Genomic DNA, 13,326 nt, shown 5'->3' on the forward strand with positions numbered 1-13,326 from the left:
TCCACCTGTAAATATGGAGATCCAATTTCCTCAAGCAGTTTACTGTAAGATCATCTTTAAGGCCAGAAAATGGATCTGCCTAATTCATAATGGCATCCTCTAAACATGTATTAAGTTCAAATCGTATTCATTCTTAAGTTATCACACCCTGGAACTTAACAGATATCATTGTGTATGCCAGTACCAAAGATGAAAAAGAAAAAAAAAGTTTGTTAGGTTTTCTTGATTAATTGGCAGCTTTTTCTTGTAGTTCATCCCCACAGATCTAACAGGTAGTTCTATGAGTAAAGGAAACTACATAATTACTGAGGCATTTCCAACAATGTAGGTTTTATAGAAAAAGCCCCATCGGGGTAGACCTCAACCTTCTTACCCTTTTTTAATCAGATGGTTTTTCACTGTCTGTAGTTATATGAGTTCTTTATGTATTTGGGGTATTCAGTTCAGTGCAGTCACTCAGTCGTGTCCAACTCTTTGCGACCCCATGAATCGCAGCATGCCAGGCCTCCTTGTCCATCACCATCTCCTGGATCACTCAAACTCACATCCATTGATTCAGTGATGCCATCCAACCATCTCGTCCTCTGTCATCTCCTTTTCCTCCTGCCCCCAATCCCTCTCAGCATCAGAGACTGTTCCAATGAGTCAACTCTTCACATGAGGTGGCCAAAGTGCTGGAGTTTCGGCTTTAGCATCATTCCTTCCAAAAGAACACCCAGGGCTGATCTCCTATAGAATGGACTGGTTGGATCTCCTTGCAGTCCAAGGGACCCTCAAGAGTCTTCAACAACACCACAGTTCAAAAGTATCAACTATTCAGCACTCAGCTTTCTTCACAGTCCAACTCTCACATCCATATGACCACCAGAAAAACCATAGCTTTGACTAGATGAACATTTGTTGGCAAAGTAATGTCTTTGATTTTCAATTTGCTATCTAGGTTGGTCATAACTTTTCTTCCAAGGAGTAAGCGTCTTTTAATTTCACGGCTGCAATCACCATCTGCAGTGATTTTGAAGCCCCCAAAAGTAAAGTTTGATACTGTTTTTACTGTTTCCCATCTATTTGCCATGAAGTGATGGGACCAGATGTCATGATCTTTGTTTCTGAATGTTGAGCTTTAAGCCAACTTTTTCACTCTCCTCTTTCACTTTCATCAAGAGGCTTTTATTTCCTCTTCACTTTCTGCCATAAGAGTGGTGTCATCTGCATATCTGAGGTGATTGACATTTCTCCCAGCAATCTAGATTCCAGCTTGTGCTTCTTCCAGCCCAGCATTTCTCATGATGTACTCTGCATAGAAGTTAAATAAGCAGGGTGACAATATACAGCCTTGACGTCCTCCATTTCCTATGTGGAACCAGTCTGTTGTTCCATGTCCAGTTCTAACTGTTGCTACCTGACCTGCATATAGGTTTCTCAAGAGGCAGGTCATGTGGTCTGGTATTCCCATCTCTTTCTGATTTTTCCACAGTTTATTGTGATCCACACAGTCAAAGGCTTTGGCATAGTCAATAAAGCAGAAATAGATGTTTTTCTGGAACTCTCTTGCATCTTCCACGATCCAGCAGATGTTGGCAATTTGATCTCTGGTTCCTCTGCCTTTTCTAAAACCAGCTTGAACATCAGGAAGTTCACGGTTCACGTATTGCTGAAGCCTGGCTTGGAGAATTTTGAGCATTACTTTCCTAGCGTGTGAGATGAGTACAATTGTGCAATAGCTTGAGCATTCCTTGGCATTGTCTTTCTTTGGGATTCAAATGAAAACTGAACTTTTCCAGTCCTGTGGCCACTACTGAGTTTTCCATATTTGCTGGCATATTGAGTTCAGCACTGTCACAGCATCATCTTTCAGGATTTGAAATAGCTCACCTGGAATGCCATCACCTCCACTAGCTTTGTTCATAGTGATGCTCTCTAAGGCCCACTTGACTTCACATTCCAGGATGTCTGGCTCTAGATGAGTGATAATACCATCGTGATTATCTTGGTCGTGAAGATCTTTTTTTTTTTTTTTTTTTTTTTTTAACAGTTCTTCTGTGTATTCTTGGTACCTATTCTTAATATATTCTGCTTCCGTTAGGTCCATCCCATTTCTGTCATTTATGCAGCCCATCTTTGCATGAAATGTTCCCTTGGTATCTCTAATTTTCTTGAAGAGACCTCTAGTCTTTCCCATTCTGTTGTTTTCCTCTATTTCTTTGCATTGATCACTGAGGAAGGCTTTCTCATCTCTTCTTGCTATTCTTTGGAACTCTGCATTCAGATGCTTATATCTTTCCTTTTCTCCTTTGCTTTTCACTTCTCTTCTTTCAGAGCTATTTATAAGGCCGCCCCAGACAGCCATTTTGCTTTTTTTGCATTTCTTTTCCTTGGGGATGATCTTGATTTCTGCTTCCTGTACAATGTCACGAACCTCCGTCATCAAGCACTCTATGTATCATATCTAGTCCCTTAAATCTATGTCTCATTTCCACTGTATAATCATAAGGGACTTGATTTAGATCATACCTGAATGGTCTAGTGGTTTTCCCTATTTTCTTCAATTTAAGTCTGAATTTGGCAATAAGAAGCTCATTATCTGAGCCACAGTAAGCTCCTGGTCTTGTTTTTGCTGACTGTATAGAGCTTCTCCATCTTTGGCTGCAAATGATATAATCAACCTGATTTCGGTGTTGACCATCTGGTGATGTCCATGTGTAGAGTCTTCTCCTGTGTTGTTAGAAGAGGGTGTTTGCTATGACCAGTGCATTCTCTTGCCAAAATTCTATTAGCCTTTGCCCTGCACATTCTGTATTCCAAGTCCAAATTTGCCTGTTACTCCAGGTGTTTCTTGACTTCCTACTTTTGCATTCCAGTCCCCTATAATGAAAAGGACATCTTTTTAGGGGTTAGTTCTAAAAGGTCTTGTAGGTCTTCATAGAAATGTTCAACTTCAGCTTCTTCAGTGTTAGTGGTTGGGGCATATATTTGGATTACTGTAATATTGAATGGTTTGCCTTGGGAATGAACAGAGATCATTCTGTCATTTTTGAGATTGCATCCAAGTGCTGAGAAGACTCTACACATGGACATCACCAGACGGTCAACACCGAAATCAGACTGCTTATGTTCTTTGCAGCCAAACATGGAGAATCTCTATACAGTCAACAAAAACAAGACCAGGAGCTGACTGTGGCTCAGATAATGAGCTTCTTATTGCCAAATTCAGACTTAAATTGAAGAAAATAGGGAAAACCGCTAGACCATTTAGTTATGACCTAAATCAAGTCCCTTATGAGTATACAATTGAAGTGAGAAATAGATGTAAGGGCCTAGATCTGATAGATAGAGTGCCTGATGAACTATGGAATGAGGTTCATGACAATGTGCAGGAGACAGGGATCAAGACCATCCCCATGGAAAAGAAATGAAAGAAGCAAAATGGCTGTCTGAGGAGCCCTTACAAATAGCTCTGAAAAGAAGAGAAGTGAAAAGCAAAGGAGAAAAGGAAAGATATAAGCATCTGAATGCAGAGTTCCAAAGAATAGCAAGAAGAGATGAGAAAGCCTTCTTCAGTGATCAATGCAAAGAAATAAAGGAAAACAACAGAATGGGAAAGACTAGAGATCTCTTCAAGAAAATTAGAGATACCAAGGGAACATTTCATGCAAAGATGGGCTCGATAAACGACAGAAATGGGATGGACCTAACAGAAGCAGAATATATTAAGAATAGGTACCAAGAATACACAGAAGAACTGTAAAAAAAAGATCTTCACGACCAAGATAATCACGATGGTATGATCACTCACCTAGAGCTAGACATCCTGGAATGTGAAGTCAAGTGGGCCTTAGAAAGCATCACTATGAACAAAGCTAGTGGAGGTGATGGCATTCCAGTTGAGTTGTTTCAAATCCTGAAAGATGATGCTGTGAAACTATAGCACTCAATATGCCAGCAAATTTGGAAAACTCAGTAGGGGCCACAGGACTGGAAAAGTTCAGTTTTCATTTGAATCCCAAAGAAAGGCAATGCCAAAGAATGCTCAAACTACTGCACAATTGCACTCATTTCACATGCTAGTAAAGTAATGCTCAAAAGTCTCCAAGCCAGGCTTCAGCAATACGTGAACCGTGAACTTCCTGATGTTCAAGCTGGTTTTAGAAAAGGCAGAGGAACCAGAGATCAAATTGCCAACATCTGCTGGATCGTGGAAGATGCAAGAGAGTTCCAGAAAAACATCTATTTCTGCTTTATTGACTATGCCAAAGCCTTTGACTGTGTGGATCACAATAAACTGTGGAAAATTCTGAAAGAGATAGGAATACGAGACTACCTGACCTGCCTCTTGAGAAATCCGTATGCAGGTCAGGAAGTAACAGTTAGAACTGGACATGGAACAACAGACTGGTTCCACATAGGAAATGGAGGACATCAAGGCTGTATATTGTTACCCTTCTCATTTAACTTATATGTAGAGTACATCATGAGAAACGCTGGGCTGGAAGAATCACAAGCTGGAATCAAGATTGCAAGGAGAAATATCAATAATCTCAGATATGCAGATGACACCACCCTTATGGCAGAAAGTGAAGAAGAACTAAAAAGCCTCTGGATGAAAATGAAAGAAGAGAGTGAAAAAGTTGGCTTAAAGCTCAACATTCAGAAAATGAAGATCATGACATCTGGTCCCATCACTTCATGGGAAATAGATGGGGTAACAGTGGAAACAGTGTTAGACTTTATTTTTCTGGCCTCCAAAATCACTGCAGATGGTGACCGCAGCCATGACATTAAAAGACGCTTACTCCTTGGGAGAAAAGTTATGACCAACCTAGATAGCATATTCAAAGGCAGAGACATTACTTTGCCGACTAATATCCATCTAGTCAAGGCTATGGTTTTTCCAGTGGTCATGTATGGATGTGAGAGTTGGACTGTGAAGAAGGCTGAGCCCCAAAGAATTGATTCTTCTGAACTGTGGTTTTGGAAAGGCGCTTGAGAGTCCCATGGACTGCAAGGAGATCCAACCAATCCATTCTGAAGGAAATCAGCCCTGGGATTTCTTTGGAAGGAATGGTACTAAAGCTGAAACTCCAGTACTTTGGTCACCTCATGCAAAGAGTTGACTCATTGGAAAAGACTTTGATGCTGGGAGGGATTGGGCGCAGGACGAGAAGGGGACGACAGAGATTGATATGGCTGGATGGCATCACGGACTCGATGGACATGAGTCTGAGTGAACTCCGGGCATTGGTAATGGACAGGGATACCTGGCGTGCTGCAATTCATGGGGTCGCAAAGAGTCAGACACGACTGAGCGACTGAACTGAACTGAACTGCATTTCGGACTCTTTTGTTGATCATGATGGCTACTCCATTTCTTCTAAGTGATTTCTGCTTACAGTAGTAGATATAATGGTCATCTGAGTTAAATTCACCCATTCCAGTCCATTTTATTTCGCTGATTCCTATAATATTGTCATTCGCTCTTGCCATCTCCTGTTTGACCACTTCCAATTTGCCTTGATTCATGGACCTAACCTTCCAGGTTCCTATTCAGTATTGCTCTTTACAGCATCGGACCTTGCTTCTATCACCAGTCACATCCACAGCTGGGTATTGTTTTTGCTTTGGCTCCATCCCTTCATTGTTTCTGGAGTTATTTCTCCACTGATCTCCAGTAGCACGTTGGGCACCTACTGACCCGGGGAGTTCCTCTTTCAGTATCCTATCGTTTTGCCTTTTCATACTGTTCATGGGGTTCCCAAGGCAAGAATACTGAAGTGGTTTGCCATTCCCTTCTCCAGTGGACCACATTCTGTCAGATCTCTATAGCATGACATGCCTGTCTTGGGTGGCCACCCAGGGCATGGCTTAGTTTCATTCAGTTAGACCAGTCTGTGGTCCTAGTGTGATTAGATTGACTAGTTTTGTGTGAGTATGGTTTCAGTATGTCTGCCCTCTGATGCCCTCTTGCAACACCTATCGTCTTACTTGGGTTTTTCTTACCTTGGATGTAGGGTATCTCTTCGCAGCTGCTTCAGCAAAGCACAGCGACTGCTCCTTACCTTGGACAAGGGATATCTCTTCACTGCTGCTCCTCCTAACCTTGGAGGTGGAGTAGCTCCTCCAAGCCCTCCTGCACCCATGCAACCACCGCTCCTTGGATATGGGGTTGCTCTTCTGGGCCGTAGCCCCTGGCTTTGGGCATGGGGTAGCTCCTTCCAGCTCCTGCCTCTGGCCTCGGGCGTGGGGCAGCTTCTTCTGGCTGCTGCCCCTGACCTCGGACATGGGGTAGTTCCTCGCGGCCACGCTATGTGCGCCGTTGCAGCCACCTGCGCTTTTACCCATATGCAACCCTTACCAAATATATTATTTGCAGATATTTTCTCCCATTCCATAGGTTATCTGTACATTTTGTTGATGGAGAGTATAAATTCTTTATGAAAGAGAATTAACATCTCATATTTTTAATCTTAAATTTTCTGGCTCTGTAGTTGGTCTTGCCTACTGAAAATGTATGTCTTGACTAACCACATTGGCATCACCTCTAAGTTTTTCAGGAATACAGGATCTCAGGGCTCACCCTAGATCTACTGAATCAAAATATTTTAACATTATTTCCCACTGAGTGTGTGCATATAAACTTTAATACAATCCTAGGGGGTATAGTGTATCATAGCACAAAATTTTTCAAATGTAGCTAATGGGTCATCAATATCAGAATCATTGCATTTGGGTTAGGGTGATGGTTTGGTGGTGGTAGTAGTGATTAATGATAGTTTATGAGTTTATAAAAATTTGCATTCTTTGGCCTCATCTCAGAATCTGCTAAAAATAATAGTAGTCATGTCTCCGTATTTTTGACAAGTTCTTCAAGTAATTTTCATCCTTATAGGAGTTTGAAAAGAGTCTGGGTAAAGTGTCCAAGCTCTGGAGCCAAATTCTGTGCTTCCTCCTTTATAATATGGAATAATGATAGTGCCCATCTATTTTACTATATAGCTGCTAGAAAGATTGCATGAGATCATATATACACAGTATTTAGCATGTTCTTCTGGGAAATAGCTGGGGAAAGAGTGGAAACAGTGGCAGACTTTATTTTGGGGGGCTCCAGAATCACTGCAGATGATGACTGCAGCCATGAAATTAAAAGACACTTACTCCTTGGAAGAAAAGTTATGACCACCAACCTAGATAGTATATTCAAAAGCAGAGACATTACTTTGCTGACTAAGGTCCATCTAGTCAAGGCTATGGTTTTTCCTGTGGTCATGTATGGATGTGAGCATTGGACTGTGAAGAAGGCTGAGCACCAAAGAATGATGCTTTCAAACTGTGGTGTTGGAGAAGACTCTTGAGAGTCCCATGGACTGCAAGGAGATCCAACCAGTCCATTCTGAAGGAGATCAGCCCTGGGATTTCTTTGGAAGGAATGATGCTAAAGCTGAAACTCCAGTACTTTGGCCACCTCATGCAAAGAGTTGACTCATTGGAAAAGACTTTGATGCTAGGAGGGATTGAGGGCAGGAGGAGAAGGGGACGACCGAGGATGAGATGGCTGGATGGCATCACTGACTCGATGGACGTGAGTCTGAGTGAACTCTGGGAGTTGGTGATGGACAGGGAGGCCTGGCGTGCTGCGATTTATGGGTTCACAAAAAATTGAAGACAACTGAGTGACTGAACTGAACTGAACTAGCATGTTCTTCAGTGCTAGTAATCATATGATGATATTAGCTGCTAATAGCTGGAACAATGTATTTGGTATTCAATAAATGCATATCTGCCTATAAAGTTGCTGGCAGTACAAATATTATTTTCACTTTTTATAATAATCTTATTTACACCTTTGCCTAAAATATATTGTGATATCTTTTTCTTCTTCTTCTTTTTCTTCCCTAAGAGTTTCCTTTTGTGTGTGTTTTGTAATATCCTTCATGGTGTTTACTATGAAGAAGTTTCTTGATAACTGGGTTACAGCTGAAGCTCCAGTACTTTGGACACCTCATGAGAAGAGTTGACTCATTGGAAAAGACTCTGATGCTGGGAGAGATTGGGGGCAGGAGGAGAAGGGGACGACCTGAGATGAGATGGCTGGATGGCATCTTGGACTCGATGGATGTGAGTCTGAGTGAACTCTGGGAGATGGACAGGGAGGCCTGGCATGCTGCAATTCATGGGGTCGCAAAGAATCAGACACGACTGAGTGACTGTACTGAACTGAACTGAACTGCTACATTTTCTGACTTTACTAATAAGAGATATGAAGGAGTGGCAGGGCAAAGATAGACAATATTGTGACCCTGAGAGGAGTGTGAGGAAGACAATACATAGATAAAAAAGAAGCGTGGTTTTGTAGCCAGTTTGAAGCAGTAGCCACAAATGAATAGACTCTTAGAGTCAAAGTAAAGCGGACACAGCATTGTCACAGTGACCTAGTCATGGAAACTAACATTCTGGACTGAACTTAAAATCTTCTGAACTTGAGTGTGCCTCCAAGTATATTTTTCCTAAATCATTTTTAAAGGTCATGTATTTTAGATCCTCGAAGTTTCATATCATTAAATAGTTAAGTGGTATAAAAATTAGTTTCCACATGGAAAGAAGTTGTGCATCACAGAGAAAGAAAAATGCAAGGTGTGTTTTGATAGAAACTGTAATTTTATTAGAGCAGAAGGTTAAAAGTGAAGAGTAGATTAATTTAAAATATGTTGGTTTGCATTACACCCTTCTCTAAAACCTTTGAATGGGTTAATTTTGCATTTTTAAGAAAATCTGAGCTCTCTTCTGTCCCAGCAAGGCCTTCTGGATGGGCTCCTGCTTATATTTCCGATTCCCTGTCTTCGCACCAGTTCCCTAGTTGACTGCTCTAGCCAGCTCTTCTTTCCAAGCCTTGGGCAGAACATGTGGAAGTTACTCATTAGATATTTAGTATATTAACTGATGGAATGGATTTAAAAAATGCATGATAAATGGATGAATTTTGTTTTCAATGAATGAGTGTTTTGCTTTATTTTTCCTTTAACTGAATCTAGCCTATAGAAGTGAATTTGAATAAAATTGAAAACAAAAGCATTTGCTAGTATAAAGAGTGGTGTTGATAGTGATGGAAAGCTTTGTCTGTAGGACTATATCATTTTCCCTGTAACCAAATGCCCCTTTTATGAATCTGAGCTTCAGTTTCTCATTCTATAAAAATAAATCTACTTTATTTAGTTAATCACTTTCCTTCCAAAAGAAACATTTGCTTGTTTCAGTTATTCCTTTTTATTTTTGATTGAAACTAAGCTAATTTTCAAGAGTATATAAATCTGTACCTAAGTGAATTCAATTGGATATTTTTTAAATTGATTTGTGTAAAAAGAGGAAAAAAACACAAAATCTCTTTTTTCATGGAAGGTTTGAATTGACAATTGAAAAGGTATTTTAGTGTTATTCAGTTATACTTTAGTTAGCAGCCTATGTGTTGGCAATCTCAAAATGTTTAAACATGGAAATTAAAGCTGTTAAACAAACAAACAAACAAACAAAAAAATGGTCTTTGGATGAATCCGGAAATATCAGTGAAGTATTTCTTTTTACCACAAGCAGATACTTAATCTGAGCTAATTCTTTTGGACTATCTGTACTTTTTACCTTATAAATTAATTCTTCTGGTAGATGACCTGGTTTGGAAACATGGTAAATAAAAATAACCTTGTTAATAATCTTATGCTTGTTGGAACAGCACTTTATAAACAAATGATTATGTCAGTACAACAGGGCATGCATTACTGAAGTTTAAGTCAACTGTGGTAAGTCTCTAGAAATTACTTTCTACCAAGGGCATCTGGCCCATAGCAAGGATATTTTTATCCACAGAAATCTATATCTACTGAAAATGTTCACATGGTCACAGAACTTCTTATGTGCTGCTATTCTACATTTGGGCACCACAGATACAAATTAATGAGACTTCATAAACCAGATGTTCTAACTCTTTGGTAGTATTTAGTGGTCTGTGGATGAATATTTGAGGGTTCTGGAAATGTCTGCGATTGAACACTAAACTTTTATATATTTAGAATATGCATTTTCTTGGAAGGGAGTCTATAATTATTATCAGACTCTCAGTATCTTCAGTATCTCTGTAATAGCTTATGCGTCAACTGTGGTTTACTTGATTATATTCCTCCATAGACTCTAATTATCATGAAACACAAGGTTATTTCATTATTAAAACTCTGGTGCCAAGCTTAGTACTCACTACTGAAAAAGGCATTCAGTGTTGACAAACAAGTGAGTAAATGAACAAATGAATGGTGTCATCCGTTACTAGTGTCTGGTGTTTTCTCTTGTTATGACATGGCCCTTTCATTCCATTTTCCCCTTGACTTGGGGAGTGATGATCTTCCGATAGGGTTTGCTATAAGTGTTCCATGCTGGCGTCCATTTAATAGGGTGTTTATGCTCCTAGGTTTCTGTAACAGAGCTGAGATAAGAATAACTTTTAGCATATTGTATAATAAAATCATTTAAATTCTCATTCTCATAAGAAGAAATAAAGCTGATAAAGTTTTCCAAAGATCTCTTCCCTCGAAAATTGCCATTATATTTTCTACCATTTGACCCATTATTAAATTGATACCTGATTTGTTGCTTATTATACAAATTAAGGTAGTTTACATGTGGACTATCTTTCAGACTTCTGGAATCTGATCCTCTCTTCCTCTATGACACATTTGTGAAACTCATGATGAAAAAGGTGTAATGGAATCATGACAAAATATTCTAAATATTTATTATTTGACTAATATCCCATAAATTTAATGAGGATTTGATAGGGGGGCTAACTGGGAACTAAAGTGCATTCTGGTGTTTATCTCTCTATTCAACTCAATAAACATTGTAAAACAATGTTTGATACCAAACTATTTTGCCAATTCAACAAAAACTTTGAGAATCTGATACGAGAAAGTGGTGTGTGTGTAGGAGGAAGGAAGGTGGTTCAGAATGAACATTTCTGACTAGAATGAAGATCATATCCAGTTTTGGAGGCATTTCAGTACATCAATTTCCTTATGGTGAAGCTGGTAACACCGATTTTTTTGTGTTTTTTTGTTGTGCCAGGCTCCTGTAAGGTATTAGTTCCTGGATTAGGGATCGACACTGTTCCTCCTATAGTGGAAGTGTGGGTCTTAACCACTGAACTGCCAGAGAAGTCCCAGTAACACCTGTTTTTGTTTTATCCCATTGCACTCAGCTAAAAAGATGAACAAATTCCAGAAGAGTTCCCTGGTAGTGTAGAGACACCAGGGCTATAGAGCTACACCATTTGTTGTGTAAATATATTACAATTGAGGTAACTTAGGAAGAAACCCAGAAATGCAATTATGAGCCATTCACATAGAAAGGAAGGAACCATGTACTGAAGGATTCTCTCAAGCCAGTTTTGGATCAGACTAAATTATTGCTTTTAGCCACAGAAGGTAACATTTTCCTTTTAAAATCATTGGTATAAGGTATTTCACTGTAGTAATTGAACTGTGTTTTTATTTAAAAGAACACAGAAAGAAATACCAACCAAGGTTGTTAAAATGTGTTGAAACATCTGTCATGAATATATAATGCCATTTCCCCCACTTTGTAACTATTATCTGTTCTATTAAGAGGCAATAGAACTGGAGAGCTGAATCTGTTTTTTTAGACAAAATGAATGCTTTGAATATAGAAACTACCTTCCTAAAATTTAGCATACTTTAGTGGATTTTTTCTTTTTTTGACTATTTTTGAAAGGTATTGTGGTGAATCATGCTGATTCTTTGTCACAATTTGTTGGTTTAAAATCTCATGTGAATATAAAAACTAAGCAAAAGGGATGAGAAGGCAAGGAGACACACAAAAGCAGTTCTGCTGGAGTATGCAGACAGAACGTTGGCTCAGGACCTGTGACAAAGGACCATTTCAAAGAATAATTACACTGAAATAATTTCAAAGTTTTCATATAGGAAGGGATTTTTAGCTCAGGAAGAAATTTAGCTCTAAACTAATTCTTCTCTTAAATTTGCAAAAGAGCAAATTTAGGTTAGGAAATGTTATGGACATTAGTATTTCTGCAGTTAGGGTCATGTACCTATTCAGGGTATAAGTATGAGCTAGAATCCTGAATTCATTTTTTAAAGTTTATTTTTATTGGAATCTAGTTGATTTACACTGTTGTGTTAGTTTCTGGTGCACAGCAAAGTGAATCAGTTACATATACACATCCATCCATTCTTTTTTAGATTCTTTCCCATATAGGCCATTGAATAGAGTTCCTGTGTTATATAGTAGGTCCTTATTAGTTACCTATTTTATATACAACAGTGTGTATATATTAATCCCCATATCCCAATTTAATCTTCCCTGCTGACTTTCCCCCTTGGTTACTATAAATTTGTTTTATTTACAAAGCAAACATAGAATCCTAAATTCTTAACTCCACATATTTAGCACAGCACAGTATGTTTTGTGAATATTCTCTTCTGCCTAAGTTCTCTCCTCCATCTTTATGCCTGTTATAAAGTACATGAAGGGAATCCCCAGAAATATATTCCCCAATATGGTTGACTTTATTAGTTACCTATTATGCGTTACATGGTATCCAAAAACTTAGCTAAAGCAACAAATATATATTATTTCAAAGTTCTGGGGGTTAAGAGTCTGGTGCAACATAGCTGAGCCTTCCAGGGCAGAGGACAACCCAGGCTGTAATGTAGGTGTCAGCCAGGGGTATAGACATCTCAAGGGTAGGGGGAGGTTCTACTTCTAAGCTCACTCATGTAGTTTCTAGCAGGACTGAGTTCCTCAGAGGCTGTTGCTTAGAGGCTACCTCCATTCCTTATGATATTTCAGTTCCTCACCTTGCCACTGGCTACTCACAGCATAGTAGCTTGCATCATCAAATTGAGGAGGCTAAAAAAGCCATTGAAAGAGTGCAAGCAAGGGACAAATCATCATCTTTAAAACCCAGTTTTGCTGTGTTCTTTATTAAAGGCAAGTCGCTAGATTCAGCTCACACAGCAGAGTGGGAATACCAGAAGTTAGGGTCACTGTGGCCCATTTTGGATGCTGCCTGCCACATCCACCAAATTCCACTGCTCTCTGCTCTTACAGATCGGTATAACTCCCTTCGGAGAACTTCAATTACAGCAATATTACATGAATGGAAAGGTGAATTGAGGGAGAGGCACTAGTTGGTGGGTCATGCTCATTGTCTTCATTTGTATAGTTTTTCATACTGACTGTCTCCTCCCTGGACTAGGAGTTTCATGAAGACAAATGCTTTCTCCTGCTTCCTTCTTCTTCCCCAGCATATGA

The 13,326-nt window shown here is 39.4% G+C and overlaps 1 non-coding gene across 1 annotated transcript; it reads right to left on the reverse strand.

The window, feature by feature from the left end:
* Window positions 1–237: 237 nt before the first annotated feature.
* Window positions 238–365, reverse strand: LOC114114249 (small nucleolar RNA SNORA18). Its single transcript, XR_003589079.1, has one exon. It is a non-coding gene; the product is annotated as a small nucleolar RNA SNORA18 (small nucleolar RNA).
* Between the last annotated feature and the right edge of the window lie 12,961 nt (window positions 366–13,326).

Source organism: Ovis aries, chromosome 3 (genome assembly GCF_016772045.2).
Source record: "Ovis aries strain OAR_USU_Benz2616 breed Rambouillet chromosome 3, ARS-UI_Ramb_v3.0, whole genome shotgun sequence".
NCBI classification, from domain to species: domain Eukaryota; kingdom Metazoa; phylum Chordata; class Mammalia; order Artiodactyla; family Bovidae; genus Ovis; species Ovis aries.